The sequence below is a fragment of the Magallana gigas genome, chromosome 6, assembly GCF_963853765.1.
Source record: "Magallana gigas chromosome 6, xbMagGiga1.1, whole genome shotgun sequence".
In the NCBI taxonomy this organism is placed as follows: Eukaryota; Metazoa; Mollusca; class Bivalvia; order Ostreida; family Ostreidae; genus Magallana; species Magallana gigas.
Genome location: NC_088858.1, coordinates 39,599,610 through 39,618,276, shown reverse-complemented (window position 1 = coordinate 39,618,276; position 18,667 = coordinate 39,599,610). Strand labels below are relative to the sequence as shown.

General features: G+C 32.4%; 1 protein-coding gene across 5 annotated transcripts in view; it reads left to right on the top strand.

Annotated features, from left to right (window-relative positions):
* Positions 1 to 18,667, top strand: part of LOC105337192 (leukocyte tyrosine kinase receptor) — a 192,756-nt gene that overhangs the window by 100,025 nt on the left and 74,064 nt on the right. The window lies entirely within an intron of this gene.

Here is an 18,667-nt window from a genome sequence, read left to right as displayed (position 1 = left end):
ACATGTTTTATTAAATGACTATCAATTAAAAAAAAAATGCAAAAAATTAAAATGATTTTAATATTTTTTTTTCAAAATATACAGAGATTATTTTTTGACATGAATTATATTTACGGAGCACCGTTTCATATTTCCACGACATCAGGTGATGTCAAACAACTGAAAGGCAAACCTATCATTCTCTTTCAAAGCAAACACCTTACAGTTACACACACTTTTTATGTCTTTAAACCCCTTTATTAAAATGGTTCTTAATTAATACCAAGATTTGTCATATTTTTGGAATAATGTGTTATGTGGTATATCGTAGATCATTAAGGTCTAAAAATCTCTGTCCAAGCAGTTTCGAATTTAGATAGGGAAATTAAGTAAAATCCATATGTGAAAGATCCGGGATGTATTGGATTACGTTCATGATCAAAAATATCAATCTTTCCATCTTCAAACCGTAGACTTACTTGTCCTAAACACAAAAAGAACCTCTTGGTCTCCATCAGAGATTTTCCTGCATGCACACAGGATTTAATAATGTCCCGGTGCTCCAAGATGTACTTTAATGATAACATTTTTGACTCAATTTTCAAGCGTTGGTCGTCCATATTCGGCGATAAAACAGTCAAAAATTGTTCAATTTAAACTTTTTCAAATTGACATTTATAAGTTCTTGTAAAGTCTTAATTATAAAATATTAATTGTGCATATTTATGTGCTTAACTGGTATAAGTACTTAAGAAGGAAAAATGCATACAAAATAGGGATGTCAGTTTTACTCAGTTTGCTTAGTCGATTAATTGGAGCCTATAGTCGAGCGATAATCGAGTACTCGTTCATTTATATAACTTGAAACTGTGTGTCCTTATTCTATTGTCACATACACCTTATCTTGAACATAAAAAACATTTTAAAAAACCCATTTAAAAACTCATGATAATAGGCACTATAGCTGTATTTGATTTCAAACAAATTAAAAAGCATTTAATCTAGATATTCGTTAGCTTTTCCCTTTTCTTGTGACGCTTACACATAATTGAGCTCCATATCATCTTAGGCAAATCAAATGTGACCTGTTTCATTTTAATTGATTGTCCCATGCTGTGCCAAATCAACAATGAAAGTTAATAATTATATAAAAACAAATGCCTTGAGTTGATATGATTAAATTTTTCATTAATACAAACATCTAATTAAAAAAAATAGAACCACAGATTGATCTCTTTCAGTACGTGTTTGCATAAGTACTTCTATTCAAAACAATAATTTGACCTACAAATTCAACAGAGATCAATTTGTAGCTGCATAAAAATATACTGGGGACACCAAAGTAATGTGATTAAAAATACTGAGAAAAGAAAACTTTTTTTTTATTCGAAGCTCCAAAACTGCCGCATTTGCAAGAAAAAAAATGTTTTGAATTTCTTTCTTCACTTTTGGCTGTTTAAAATTAATTCTACGTTTTAAAACGTCACATGAAATTTTAAAACCTACAAGGGAGGGAGGAAACAAATAAACAAAAAAAAATTTCAAACATACTGGACGGGAAGTGGAGTGAAAATGCAAAGCAGATCAAGTGGTACATCCAATGAATTTTCATCACCATAAATGTAGCAAACCAAAGGAAAACTTTAAATTTCCTTTTGTGGAAAAAGTTGATCAATACATGTGACTCGCAAGTTATCTACAATCAAAATAATGACATTATTTCATACATTTTCATAATGACACATTTTAGAATTTATCATATCAGAGCTGTGTTGTCAGATTCACTGTACCTACTACTAAGAACTTAAAACAGTGTTCTTGAAATAACTGCCACCCTACAAGTGTATTCCTCTTCTTTCCTATTATTATTCCTTATTAAAAATGTTTTTTTTAAAATGCAGATACATTTCAAATGTAAGGGATTTGCAGTCTTTATCATGTTAGAACTCTAATCAGTAAATTATGCTGACTTGATGCAAATAATGCTGGGGCTCAATCATATTTTTTCTTTGGCTTTCACTTCAAGATATTACATTCATGACTGTCATATTTGACATCAAATATTGATAGTTTGAACACTAAAATATTAGTATGATTAAGGGTTTATTCACCTTTGAAATAGAACAAAAATTAAATAGTAACAAATTTATAACATCTTGAAGTCAACATTGAGTTTATGGGGAAAGGTATAATTTTTAAAGTCTTTTGAATATGTCTTTTCAGTACAGTGTTGGTACAGTAAGAAGTTGCTTATTAGCTTTTCCCATCTTTAAAAAAATGCAAAAATCGTGACTTCAAAGTACACATTTTGGCTTTTTAAAAATAAATTGGGTAGTAATTTCAGTTGTTGATGGACTGCTTTAGAAAATATATACAACAAACCTCGTTTCTGGGCAAAAGTTGGTTCAGCTTGGTTCAGGCTCTATATGACTTGACAACCGACATCATATAATCTTGAAATAAGATGTTTACTGTCAACTTCGATCATGTGTTGATCCATCATTTTTCGTTTTTAAATGTTTTTTAACTTTGATAGTGGCGTAGAATCTCATTTTCTTCGTATTATGAAAAATTAATACTTCAATGCTGTTTTTGAGCACGTTTTTCTCTCATACAGGATGTAGAATTATGTCGCTAAATGAAAACCCGAATGGAACGACGTTTACAAATCCGGATTTGTTTGTTTTTTCAAAATGACAATTTCACGGAAACCTACGCGTGCGGGTTATGTTAAACGTAGAATTAATTTTGAACAGCCTTATAACGAGTAATTGACATAGAAAATTTTAGTCAATGATCGGTGTGAGCAGTAGTCAAGTACTCGAGTACTCGTTGACATCCCTAGTACAAAATATAAGATAAAGAAAAATCTGACATGCTCTGTATGCATTTTAATTTTTCGATAATCTAAAGAATTAAACTAATTATTACTTTTTAATCAGACTATACTTTCGTTGTTGCTTTGGACTTGACATTATGGAAAAAATTATCAATATACACATTCATTTGGTGAATATAGGAACATATTATGATATTGGACAATTTGCTGGTCAGATTGAGGCACCTAAATGGCAGATACAGAGTGAGTGCTAGCTGTGAGCCCTTACCCATGCAATATATGAATTGTCTGAAGTCCATAATGATACGACAAAGTCAATAAGATGCAAACAATTTGATGCCCTTAAAATCAGGCATTAGTTGTGATTTAGTACCGGTTATACATTTCTTCAGGCCAGGGGTCTAAAGTCCAAACAAAGGTTTTTGTTTAAAACAGTATCCATTCAGGCCCTTTGAATTTTATAGATTGTTACAAAAATCAATTTATGTCATGGACTTAGAATGTACTTATGTTTGCAGTTAATTTTTGCTGCTCAGTTTGCTTTAAACGGACATAGACACAGTTTGAGATGAAAATTTAATTTTTAATTTTTATGTATACTGTGGTTTCATTAATATTCAAGGGTATCAATTTTCGTGGATAAAGTGAAAATCACAGTTTCAAGGATTTGTAAATTCTTGGCCAATGACCCCATCAATACAAAATGTTAATAGAAATTGCATTTCAATGAACATTTAATTTTGTGGATCAACTTAAAAACGAAATCCACAAAAATTGGTATTCAACGAATATTGATGAAACCACAGTAAAATTGATGGTTCATTTTTAATGTAATGTTAGATGTCAGGTTACAAGGGAGAGCTGAAAGAAGTCCATGTAAACAAAGCTTGAGTCTAATATTTGTTTACAAATAATGTAAAGGAAAGGAAGTACAATTTCTTTGACAAAATTACTTTTGGCAAACAAGATAAACAGATTCATTGTGCTTATAAACTATTTTATCAACAACAAAAAACAACATTAGATTGAAACTTATACCAATTTAGCACATATGTTAACAAGAGCAGGACTCGAGCTTTGTTTACAAAACAATGAATTCTAACCTCTATAAATTGCTTGTAACCCGATATTTGGCTATTAAGTTTTGACAAAACATTAAAAGCATCCATATTGACCATTCTAGATGTTAGAAATGGAGAAATAAATTTCGGAAAATTTGAGCTGAAATTGTGTTCAAGTCTCTTTAAAAATTCAACTAAAACCAAGATTTTAAAGTGTGACCACACAAAATAAAAAGTCAAACCTAAAGTTAATTATTAATAATCATAGACAAATCTAAATTTACTTTTAACGGAGAATTCTGTTATCTCGATTTAATTCCTGGGATAAAAAAGAAAATTTGAAGGAGATCTAGTCAAAACTCAACTTATTTGCATGCATGACATTAGTTAAAAATTAATATTCTAACTTAAATTGAAAATGTTTCTTTAATCATTGCATCCGAGTGGGGGATATACAACGCCTTGTACGCCCCTGTTCTTTGATCATTCATATTGGACCTAATAATTGGCTTTATCCAATCACCTCTCTAAATCTAAAATTTATATTTTACAATTACCTTAGGAGCTAATAAAAAATTGAATCATATATTTAAGAAGCAAGTATCAGTCGCACATATTAAGGAATGTGATAGTGAAGAGTAGCTATATAGTTGCCCTGTGAATGAGATGATCAGAGGGTACTTACTGATATCTCATGCCATTTAAATCAATGAGAGTGACTACATGGCATCTAGCTTGTTTGTTTTCATATTAGTACATGACGTGAGAGACACTAGCCGTCTAAAAATAGGCAAGGCTAGATATTCTCATGGGACCTGGTGATATTTAGATAATGAAGTAATGAAAGGCCAGGATTTATGTATATTTTTAGGATATATTAGTTTGCCTAGGAGTGTTACATGCTTGCCATCGGATTGATCAGCAGTGCAGGGAGATGCAATGCAGCATATATTCAAAGTCATTAGCAGAAAGGCTTGATAAAAGCCTAGAGTATTTACTGATAGCCATAGTTTAATTATATTGTGTTTACACTGTTGGTTATTGCCATGATGATGTTACTCTGTTAAGATATCCTGACATCTAAAAGAAATGAAATTAAACTAGCAGAATAATGTTAGTGTTTTTAGTTTTGTTTGTCAATTGAAGTATACTCTTTATTGCTGTCTGTCAGTCATTCTGTCCCTACATCGTTTTTCCAGCAATTATTTTGTTATGGTTCAGAAAATTGATTTGAAACTTGCTGTGTATAGCTCTATATTGAGACAAAACAGATCTAGTTTAAGGTATTATTTTATTAGCTCACCTGAGCTGAAAGCTCAAGTGAGCTTTTCTAATCACATTTTGTCTGTTGTCCATCTGTTTGTCTATACGTAAAGTTTTCATATTTTCAACTTCTTCAGAACTACTGGGCCAATTTCAACCAAACATGGCACAAAGCACCCTCAGGCAAAGGGGATTTAAATTGTGAAAGTTATGGACCACACTGTTTTTCAAGGGAAGATAATTAGGAATTATTAAAAAGATTTGAGAAATTTTCAAAAATCTTTTTCTTAAAGCTGACCACCGCTTGTAAATAGGCACTGGTTCCTGGTATATAAACCCCTTGATTTCGTTACACTCGACTGCATACCTGAAAATAATGGCCGACGTGTAGTGTTTCTTTTGTGGTCTTAAGATTTTATACATCTATTTCTTATTATATATGCATATCCTGTTTGTAAATAATGCATTTACCACTTTATTTGATTTTAGCATTCTCCTGGCATGAAAAAGTATGTTAAATTTGTTAATTTCATTGTGACCGAGCAACACGGCAAGGCAAAATGTACGTCCACACAGGTGAGACCTCTTCAGCAAAATATTTAGAACTGTTTAGAGGTCTGTGTCTTATAAAAGGAGTTGTAGGGGCAGCAGTGGTGAAGGAGAAATATGGCAGACAGTACCTAATTGTGAGCAGTGCTTAGCTTTAAAAACCAGCTGGCCATGAAAAGCTGAAACATATGTGAAAGCTTGTGCAGGTAGTGTTGATTCAAGGTTGTGAAAATCATGAATCCCGGGAAGTAGGGTGGGGCCCATACTTGCCAACCTCCAACATGTGAAAATCTGGTCATGACCAGATTTGGAAAGTAAAAAATCTGGTCATAGCGCGTAACGACATTCACGACATACTTGCCATGCATTTCATAGGTATATATATAATAGAAATATGTGTTAAAACTTATGTGTAATATTTCATTGCAAAGAAGCATTTTAACTAACAGTTGCTGATTTTGAATTTTGTAATTTAAAAGTGATCTGACACAGAAAATGGAAGGTTGTGTCCAGCTAAAAAAAAATACAAAAAGAGTTTCTGCTACATTAACCTTGCTTTTGAACTCTGTAAATGATGGCATGAAAGTTTTAAGTGACTTAGAAGACTTTTGTGTATTAAAAAGCATTTTATACATGACTTTGAATATTTAGTCAGATCATTTTGGGCACAAAATCCAATATTGAAATGTGCGTTACATAGAACACAAAAGCCTCATTTGTACTCGATTACTTTGTTTTACTATGGGAATTCATTTTCCCAGGTATATTGATAGGTACAAAAATATCGTTTTCTTTTTGTTGGTTTTGATTCGGCTGGCCCCGACGAAGACCTTTTCTTATTGGAAGCCATCACACTTAATGATTTAAACCTTTGGTTAGTCAAAACAACTCACGATAATAATTAACACTTGCTATGTCTGTTATAGCCATCGGCATTGTTTACGTAGATCCAAGATCAGCTTGGGTTCATAACTGGAAGTCAAATGCGCAATGTAATTTACGAACCAAATCCGGAAATCGGGAGATTTTCGGATTGTTCGACAAAAATTGGGTGAAAAGCATGACCCGCCGGGTCATAAAAAATAATCGGGTGAAGGGTCGAAAAATCGGGTGTGACCCGACGAAATCGGGTCAGTTGGCAAGTATGGTGGGGCCACAATGGGGGGTCAAATTTTTACAAAGGAATATAAAGAGTAAATCTTTCAAAATCTTCTCAGAAACTAATTAACCAGGAAAGCTGAAACTTGTGTAGTAGCATCCTCAGACATTGTGAAAATCATGACCCCCAGGGGTTAGGGTGGGGCCAAAATGGAGGATCAAATTTCTACATAGGAATATCTAGAGTAAATCTTTAAAAATCTTCTTCTCAAAAACTAATCAGCCAGGAAAGCTGAAACTTGTATGGAAGCATCCTCAGGTAGTGTAGATTCAAAGTTGTGAAAATCATAGCCCCCCAAAGGTGGGGGGGGGGTTAATCTTTAAATATCTTCTCAGAAACTAATCACCCAGGTGATTCTTTAAATTGTTTAGACTTTGGCCACTGGATGATTCTTGGGCCTCACAAGAAGTTCAGAGTTTGATGTAGGTTTATATCCCATACATTAACAATTGTTTAGGATCTTTTTGAGAACTGCAATGCTAAACATGTGTTACGACTATAAAATCATCCTGTTAAAAAAGGGACTAATGATAATATAAATGATATAATATATAAATATCCAGGGGGGGAAATGGATTTTTATTTATACAGGATCTACATGTGTTATACTACATTGTCCAGATAGTTTGTATTATGATCTACATATATATTATACTACATTGTCCAGATAGTTTGTATTATGACTCCATTGAGCTGATTTTATCATGCCTATTGTTGCTCAGGTGAGCTATGTGGCCAATGAGCCTCTTGTTCTCTAAATCAGGTTTGACCTGTTAAGTACAGCTTTCACAAAATTTCCTATGGAAAAGTGAAAGGCAGTTATTAAACCTTAGTTTCTAAACCTTGACAGTTAAACCACCTTTTTAAGCAGTTCTAAACCAGCTTCTCTGTACTCCTTGTGGGCATGCTGGAACAGCAATAAACCCTTTTAATATTATAAGCAATTTAACAAGCCTTAACAGTTGATATGCAGTTTTTAATAGGGCATAAGCAGTTATTTTTGAAAGATTTTTCCATTATTGAACTGATCATGTACTGCTTTATTAACTGTTAACTACTGTTTATTTAGAGCTTAATTAAGGTCTTTCGTTTCCAACGGAAGACTTTCTTGTTTTCGTTCTGTTTCTTTTTCTTCGCTATTTTTCTTTTTTTCCAACAAATTTTGTGCACGTGATTTCTCAAAAATGACTCAACTGATTTTCATTAAACTTTCAGATACGATAGATACTGATCTAAACTTTATACGTAATTTTTTTATTTTGATGACGTCATTTCCGTATCTGAGATATTGACGTTTTAGCGATTTTCAGAAGGTCGGCTTGTCCTGGAATCTTCTCATTAACGATTGAAGATATTGATTTCAAACTTTCAGGGATTGTAGTTGAAAGATTGTAGATGTGTCTTTAGGCATTCATTTTTGTCTGACTCAAAAGGCGCTGAAGCTCGCCTGGACCCGAAAATTAAGATTTATAAAAAAGTCGTTATTTTTTCTGGTTTTCTTTGTTTATCTCTTTTCTGAAAAATATTTTGTTAAGACATGTTGTGTAAAATGTGTTAAGAATTAAATGACCTTTCATTTGATATCAAGAAAAAGGGGCTGACCCCTCAAATTAGGGAACCAAAGGACTCTAAAGTTTTTTGATCTGTAGCTATTTTTTGAAAGGATATAGAAGCAAATATGTTTATTTTACAATTATGTATCCAAGCAATGGAGTCTAAATGTTTTCAACCGAAGCTTTTACAACTGAAACAAAATAGTAGCTGGCCCATAAAATGTAGACCCTGTTCTTCTATTCTAAATCATGATTAGCTGTTAAATAGCAAAATCAAGATCGAACATATACACCTCATATTCTCTAATCAGACGGAAGACCTCCTCGTTGCTTGCAACGAGATCGTGTCTAGTTAACTGTTATAGCCTGTCCCAAGATATTTATGCAGCACATTTGGTCGATTTTTAATGAAAATATACATAACTGTGAAAGAAGTGCAATTAAAATCAATGGAAAGGAAAATTTCCAATATATCTTCATGGACACAGTATCATTTTTCACATGAAAAAAATCTCTGGTCAAAAATAGATTTCTTATTGAGATTTATAACAGGGAATGTTTACCCCTTTTTTCCATTTGGAAGTTATTAGGAATAACTTGGGCAATTTCGTAACGTTTTTATCTGGACTTACTGTAAAACAAAATCCCCGTAGACATCACATTTTTTAGCCTTGTATTGAAACCTGATAAGCTAATGGGCGTTTCAGCTGAGAAATTTGGGAAATTTTTCTACTTTTGAATGAACATTGTTTGAACCCCGAGGTATTTATAAATATTAGGGATGGCAATTGCTAGTTGGTTAACCGATTAATCGGTCAGAACGATGGTAACTGGTTACAAATTTTGTAATCAGTTAATCGGATTTAAAAAATCGGACACAATTTTATAGAAATTCAACACAAAAAACTTTGAACGTTCATGATTTTAATATTTTCAAACAACGCTAAAGGCTTTAATTTGGGGGTAAATGGTTTCCTCCTAGCTTAATAAAAGAGATGTGTACTGGATTTAAAGGTGCTATATAATTACTGTTTAAACACCTCAAAATTGTCTTTACTGTCCACTGACTTTGTAATCATGTGTGAATGATTATGATATCTCTATTTGGTACTATACCTATTCTTTCTGTCACCATTTTGATGGGAAAGTTGTTGCTTTTGTAAATGATAATGCTAGAGATGTGGGTGCTTCATTCTCGAAAATTCAAAATCTTTCAAGTCTTCATTGTATAGACATCACAATACAACTACGTGTAAAAGGGGCATTAAACGGACGGTTTCAAAATTACATTCCCGTTTCTACTGGATGATTTACCATTGATTAAACGCGCCTGACAAAGAACAAAGCACAACCTCCTCCCCCTCGAAAAAAATGTTGAAATATTTGAATAAAATGAAATACAATATGTTGATCCTCTCAAATAGTTGTCTTCAAATTAAGTACTGTTTCCAAATTTTGCTGGTCTAGCAAGAAAATATTTATCAATACCAGGTACATCTGAAAAGATAATTTCTATGACAAGCATCGTTGTTAAGAAACTTTGAAGCTGATTATCATCTGCCGTTATAGATCAGATAGTATTTTTGAACAAAAACTGAAACAACTGAAACTGAAACAAAAGGACTGATTAATATGATGATAGTGACAATGCAGCATAACTATAATTGTAAAAATATTTGTCCATGATATTTCATACATGTTCATTCATTATGTGTACCGTATTTTTCAGAAATAAGGTCAATACTTTTTTTCCCTGACACGTGGACCTCGCCCTATTCATCGCCTCGCCCTATTTATGTTCTTTGTTTTTGAAAATTTGATATGAAGTTTTGCAAAAATTTATGCAAACCTCCAATAAAATTATGAGTATTTACTATAATACTGCTTCAATTTCTTTGTAAAAATCGTTAAACTGTGTTGGGGTTGTATATGCCACCATGAAAATGGTGGCAATTGACGTTTTTTCATCAGGATTAATTTTTTGTTTTTAAAAGAATATTTTCAAATTTTTAGAATTATATTCTAGCATTGTGTTATGCATGTTTTAACAATAATTAAAGCTATACACGCTCTAATTTGCGTCAATACTGAATAACGGGGAAAATATATGTGTTTGATTACTTATAAAAGTTACCTTTATGCTGTTAATTATAACGCTCAATTCAATCATGTAACAAAAATATCAAATATTAAACAAGAAAAAAATATTTATTTTCCTGCCAGGAAAGTAATGCCTCCTCATGAATATCAATCTGTCACATGATATTGACAGCTGAATTTAGTCTATCATACAAAAATTGGTGAAGGGTCAACATCTTCATAATTGTAAAAGTTTCACAAAGGAAAGGATATTTTCAGTAAAGCATAAATTTGTCCAAAATACAAGCCTGTGAGTATATATGAATACTTCCTTTAAAAAAATGACGTAGACCTATGTGTTTCTCTATTTACTATTTTTAGATCTTGTAAGTGTTAATGCAAAAGTATCCTGAATGACAAACATATTTTACTCATTATACATATTGTATGCATTTCAAATTAACAACTGTTAAGAATATTAAAAATCAAGTTGGATATTTAATCAGGCAAACAATAACGGCCACCTGATTTCCCGCGGACATGCGCAATAAGGTCGGTTTCGCTCTTTCTTCATCAATATTCATGAAAAGGTAATACTTTCCTTGCAGGAAAATAAACAATTAAATATCTATATCTTTGTAACAAGATGGAATTCATCATTGTAATTTATAGAATAAAGGTAACTTTTATCAGTAGACAAACACATGCGTTTTCACTGTCATTTAAAATTGATGCAAATTATAGCGTGTATATAGCTTTAAATGAAATTAACAAATTGATTTAAATTGATTTGACTCCATCGTCAGAACCCACAGGTATTCTATCAGGTTTACTGCTTTTAACAGGCCTGGGATAGAAAACCTGTGTGTGTTCCAACAATGCTTTGTCTTTGAAAATAGGCTTCAAACACTAGAAGCGGATAAATCTTCAATATTCATGGATTAAGATTTAATTACATCACAAGATTTTTTTTCAATATGCTGAACAAGGATTCAATTACAATATGCTGACATAAACTAAGTTAAAAAGAATAATGCAATCTACCACTTTTTGTCCTGGGAAAAGAATTTCTGGCTGGTTCATTGGAAGGGGGGGGGGGGGGTTAAAACAATTGTATGTTTTTAGTTCATGAATGAATTAAAACATATAAAAGCAATCATGACAATGAACAATTTATGGAAAATTATTTTTTATCAATACTGCCTTTCACCTTTTCAATATTCATTCATGCACTCTTATTTTCTCTAAGTTATTCAACAAAATTATATATTTCATAATCCTTCTTGCACAATTTCAGGTAGGGGAGGGTCATTACCATATTTTATTTTATTTTTACCCAAGAATGAAGCTTATGAGAGTCTGACAGGTCTTTGTATGGGGTATTGTACTCGGGTGACTGATAAGGCCTGTGGGTCTATTATTCTGCATTATTGTGTCTTTTCAATATATGTTGATGATTAATGAATTAAGTCTCATGAGTCTTCAGTGCTAAAAAGCAATGTAATAATACTAATCTATGAGAAAAGTCTGCAAATGAGTTTTTCTTTCCTATCCTAATGTGTTATAAAAGGAAAATACCTAATTTAATGTATGCAGTCAATAACTAAAACAATTTAACTCTCTGATACACACTGCCCAGCCAATATATTTTATCATGTTTTACACTATAGATAAAAAACATTCTGTCATAGTGTTTTGTAAGTCATATTTGAAATGTTTAAAATATAACAAAAAGGACTTTTTTTAACATTTACAAGAAAATGTTTACATTTACAGTATATTTTCTCTACAATATTTCTTGAACAGCTATAGAAACTGATGAGGCTTAAATCATAAAATGTGAAACTTTTACGAATATGATCGAGCCATTTAACTTTCACGAATTATTAAACATGTAACATTTTCTGTTGATTATTAACACGAAACTTTTGCAAATAAACATTAATATTAATTTTTTAGGTCACCTGAGTCACTCAGGTGACCTATTGCAATTGGTCTTCGTCTGTCGTGCGTTAACAATTTTACATTTTTAACTTCTTCTTGAAAACTACCAGGCCAATCGTTACCATTTTTGGTGTGAAGCATCTCTATGGTAAGAAGAATCTAAATTGTGAAATTCATGGCTCTACCACCCCTGGGGTGCCACGGGCGGGCCAAATATGCAAAAAAAGCCAAATTTTCACAATTCTTCTCTACTTCCACACATGTGATGAAAAAACTGAATGCATGGTTATGATGTCCATGAAGCCTTCTACCAAAATTGGGAAATTCATGGCCTCTGGTTCAGAGGTTCAGGCTCAGGGTGGGGCCAATATGGCCATATAGTTAAAATGTATTAAATCTTAGAAAATCTTCTTCTCTACTCCCATTTATATTTGTTAACAACTAAATGCATGATAATGATGTCCATGAGGCTCTCTACCTAAATTGTGAAATTCATGATCCCTGCGTCATGGGTTCAGGCTCTAGGGTGGGGCCAATATGGCCATGTAGTTAAAATGTATTAAATCTTAGAAAATCTTCTTCTCTACTCCCATTTATATTTGTTAACAACTAAATGCATGATTATGATGTCCATGAGGCCCTCTACCAAAATTGTGAAATTCATGGGTTCAGGCTCTAGGGTGGGGCCAATATGGCCATATAGTTAAAATGTATAAAATCTTAGAAAATCTTCTTCTCTACTCCCATATATATTTTTTAAAAACTAAATGCATGATTATGATGTCCATGAGGCCTTCTACCAAAATTGTGAAATTCATGACCCCTGGGTCATGGGTTCAGGCTCTAGGGTGGGGCCAATATGGCCATATAGTTAAAATGTATTAAATCTTTAAAAATGTTCTTCTCTACTCCCACACATGTGGGCAAAACACTGAATAAATGGTTACGATGTCCACTAACTCCTCTACCTAAATTGTGAAATTCATGGCCTCTGGGTCAGGGGTTCAGGACATGAGGTGGGGGGGGGGCAATATGGCAATATAGTGTTAATGCATATAATGTTTAAAAATTTTCTTCTCTATCCTCACACATTTGTATTAAAAACTGACTTATAATTATGTTTACCAGGAAGTCCTCTACTGAAATTTTAATTTTCATTTTCCCTGGAGTATGGGTTTTGACTCTAGGGCAGGGCCAAAATGGATGTATAGATGTTAATGCATATAATGTTAAGAAATTATTTTTACTCCCAGACACCTGAAAGGAAAATGGGATTCATGATTTTGTAGACCAGATCTTTAAGTTTTTTGCCAAAATTATAGGTTTCATAGTTCTTTTTGAAAGATTTCAGGCAGGGAGGTGGTTGTCATTACAAATTTATGATTTTTCTACTCCAGAATGAAACCTACCGTAATCCGGTGAATATAATACGCAGTAGTGTACAATACGCACCCCCACTTTGGGCCTGAAAATGGTGAAAAAAAGCTTGTTGGGATGTATAATACGCATCAAAAAAATTGACCAAACGATAATCCTGAGTATCAACAAAGCAGTTGTACTGTATATGCACGCTCAACTTCATCGCGGGAATACGCTACCGTAAATAAGAAAAACACAATATTTTCTTAGATACGGATTTATTGTAACTAATACATCGCGGTAATATCTTTAATTCATAATCGATGTTTTAAATAGACCTAGTATTAAATATTCTACCGTAAATAAAATCAACTACTTTTAACAAGCGTTATATACCGTAATTGTTTAGTCATTACAATCCCCATGATCCCTGTGAAGTGAAAAACGGACGATGTACAGGTATGGAGATAACGGACCTAATTAAATTCTTAAATGACTCCGATCAAAGTGATCAATTATAGGCCTGGAACACAATAAAATGTATGCACAAATAGTTGTGTTGTGTATAGTACACATAGCCTAAGGGGGTGTCTGAGATACCCAAGGTGTCAAGCGTTAGCGGTGGGGGAGCACAACTGTTAAATGGCTTCAATTAACGGAATAGGTTATAGAATTATTTATATTCATAATTATTTGCAATAAATTAATTAGCATTACATGAAAATGGTTAAAAATGAGCCAAATGATGTGTAAGCTGTTTTCAAAGATCGGTTACAAATAGCACGTGGCCATCCAAGTCCGCATTCTATTAATAACAGCTGTAATGGCGGCGTACACGGAGATAAAGAATAGGCAGTTCAAATTAATTTTTAAAGGCCATTTTGAAACAGTTTATTTATTAACAGACTTAAAGTGTACATTTTCTTTAATTATATGCTATAACAATGATTTCCTAAGGGTTAAATAATAATATATATGTGATAATGAAGGAATGTCACGATGTATAACGGGGTATCGGTCCTGTCTGTGAACAGCATAGGTAATACGGCAGTATCATACCCCGTGCTTCAGCTAGGGAAAAAATATGTCCAAATCCTATAGGGATGTATAATACGCATCCCTTTCTCACGGTAAAAAATGCTGGTAAAAAAGTGCGTATTATATTCACCGGATTACGGTAATTAATTAAATGCATATATGAGACTCCTCCACAAGTTTGTGTATGGGTTATATGCTACTCAGGTGACCGTTAAGCCAATTGGCCTCTTGTTTGTATATAGTGCAGGTTACATTAAGTGCAATTCAAATTACTACCAATTAAACGTGTTGTGGTATTAAAATTAGCTTAATTGAAATAAACACAATTTAGAAGGATACTGGCTTGTATACTTAACTGTGTGTTTCATCTAACAGCTAGTATATTTAAAATTTATTGCAGGATGTCAGGAATATCTAACTTAGGTTTGAAAGTTGCATACTCTAAAACAGCTAGCTATACTCTGTCCCAAGATATCCTGGATTCACATTTTGCTTAATTGTATGATATTTATAAATACCTCAGGGTTCAAACGTTGTTGTTCATCCAAAAGTATGAAAAATTTTCCAAGATTTCTCAGTCGAAACACCCCTGTGAGGTTATCAGGTTTCAATACAATGCTAAAAAATGCGATGTCTACAGGGATTTTGTATTGAAGCAAGCCCAGATGATAACGTTGTAAAATTGCGTGATATATTCCGAGTGTATTCCGAATGAAGAAAAGATGTAAACATTCCCCATTATAAATCTCTGTAAGGAATCTTTTTTCGTTCTTGTGAATTTTTCCGAGTGAAAGATGATAATGTGTCAATGAAATTATCTTGGAAATTATCCCTTTCAACTATGTCAATTGCACTTCTTTCACATGTATTGTATATTATGGTAGAATGTAAGTAAAAATTGATGTTGGATTATCATGATAAAAAAAATGATCAGTTTGAATTAAAAATAAATGTAGCTGGAATATTTATTGGAGGAACTAATTTGCCAAAGTGGGGCATTTCCCAATTTTCGATCAATTGGGTGATTTCATTCATCTTAAAAAGGATATAATTTGTGTGTCTTGCTATATGTTCATTAAACAATTACTAGTAGTGTGTATGTCATTGGTACATGAAGATAACCAATTTGTTTTTATTTTTTCTCAATCAAGCTTTGTTAATTAATTATCAACGAAAATTCCTCAAAAAATTCCGGAAATCATCTGAATTTTTTGGATTTTACAATCTTGTGCATGCGCATTACATTCACGCTAAATCACGGGAGGCTCTTTATTTTATGTTTCCACAATATCACATTTGCATGGATAAATTTGGAAACTATAAAACAAATGGGTGTTAATTTACATTGGAAATTTTTTCTGTTCATCAAAGATAATACGGGAGATAACTCAACACAGTGCATTTACTATAAAAAATCCCTAAAGTTTTGAATGTCAACATGGTGTGTAAAAAACGTTGTTGAAATATGTTGAATTCAGCAATTATAGAATTAAACTTTTCGAAGAAAGGTATTTACAGCTTCAAAATGGTTTGTTGTGAACAATTTGACTGTTATTTTCAATGCAACTTTATTAATTTTCTCCAAATTCGCTTTGGAGCGATTCTGCAATATAAGGTTTTTCGATGTATCTATTTTGTAAATGCCTGATATCATATGCAAGGTCAACCCGTGCACGCACGGGTCAATGTATAGTAACATATATTGTTGTTACAAAACATTGAATGTCAAAATTTAGATTTGACCCTCTCTCCATCAATCCTTGGATGAGTTCATTCAAAGCATCAAAGATCTCATACTTTGGGTGAACGGTAAAGCAGGACTTTGCACCATTATATCACATTTATTTATAATTCTTATGCATCTATTAATTGACGAGTCCATATTGGGATCATGGGTATATACCCCAGAACACACTGTGTACACATGCAGCTTTATTTGAAATCAAAAACCTTTCCTTTTTCTTTCCATATGGTTGGAAATGACAAAAAGGCCATTGATTTTGCATCTTAATATAACATATAATTTAAAATTTGACTTTTTTCTTCTGCTCTCAAGCATGTAACAATTATTTGATACATGTACATACATTCCTAAAATAATTTGAAATTAGAAATAATTTGATTGCATTTGATATACATGTTTATGCAATGGACAAGAAAACTACTTAAATTTCTTCTTGAATTTGTACATTCTGTTTATGAATTTATGAACAGCAGCAAAAATTAAAAATTATTTTTTATAAGATAGCATGATTGATGCATGCTTCCTATGGAGTAATTTGTTTAGTCAGGCAGGTTTTATAGAAAGCTATTACTTGTCATCATAACAGTTACTTAATCCGAAGAGCCAGACTATGTGTTGTCATGCAGATGCAGTGCAGAGCATCACATCAACTTCAAAGTTTTGTGTTTCATTTGATTTGATGTTTTTCGCCTGGCCACTAGACACTTAGATCTCCTTCTTGGTGTCAAATTCCATCTTTATATATTTACATTCAGTGTATATTTCTCCTTATGTTAGCTTTGGAAATCTGCGACGTTCAATTTTCCATGAATACACTTTGCTAGTTCATGCGCCATGAGCGCAAATATAAATGTCATCACATGTTTTGATTATATATATTTTTGTTAGATTAAATGAAACGTTCTACCTTACATAACCAATCTGATAATTACTTTTGAAAATAATCATTAAGTTATATCTATACTTCTTAGTAAAAAAGATTTTTCTCTACAAAGTTTCTGTCACTATATTTTTAGTTGCAGAAGTGCTTTAAATAGATGTTTATGGCTGTTCCATGTATGTTTCATATCCCTGACTGAAAGCTTATATAATGGCTTTACAGCAACGATACACATATATTCATACAAATAGACATCAGTATGAATATTAATATAAGTATTGAGCCAATGCACAGTATTCAATTTGTCTGCACCGCTCGGTGTGTCATAGGACTAACGACATCTAAAAATAAGCATTCAATGCTTAAATAATGGCAGATAAAATGGCCAGTTTATAGAGGTTCAATAAAAACTAGTCATTGACAAAGATTTTATTTACAGTGTGTATTTAATTTTTACCTAATTAGAGGCGAAAATGAAGTCTTCTATTTTTCATGAAGGTAATTGAGCATCCCTTTAATTATCTTATTGTTAAAGGTACAAAAAAATAATAACTGATAACACTTACTTAATTTTATCTCAAAATCATAAATTTCAATCACATAGGCATATGCAAGGAAGGCCATGTTCGTTGAACTTCCATTGAAAAGCCGCTTATATCAACCAACGTTTCCTTTGAATCTTTGATAAAATATCTTGGGTTTTAAAAAATTGATCAATGAACAAAGACGATAGTTAAGGCATTTTGAAAGGTATAATCACGAATTTGTTTTTTTTCTTTTTGCATAGCATTTTCTCGAATCTTAATTCAGTCTAAACAGACATTATTTTTGCTGAGGGAAATATGGAGGTACATGTATGATTTGAAAAACATTATGTGTTCATTCTTTTTTTTGGTGCAATTTTCCTGTTTTTATTATCCCCTCATGCAACTTGTTGCAAGGAGGATATAGCATCACTGCTAAGCGTGTGAGTGTATGAATGTGTGCGTGTCCATTGTCAGCTTTTTAGCAAAATTCCAAGAAAACCCTCTAATGAATATTTCTTAAAACTTTGTACACTTTTTTCGCATGATGAAAAGACAAACCCTATTGATTTCCAGGTCAATTGATTAAATATTTTTTAAATTATTGTAAAAAAAAATGAAGTTAAAACAAGAATTTTATGTACGACTTGACATGGTTATTTTATGTTTGAATTGAAGTAAATCGCTACTGTAGGA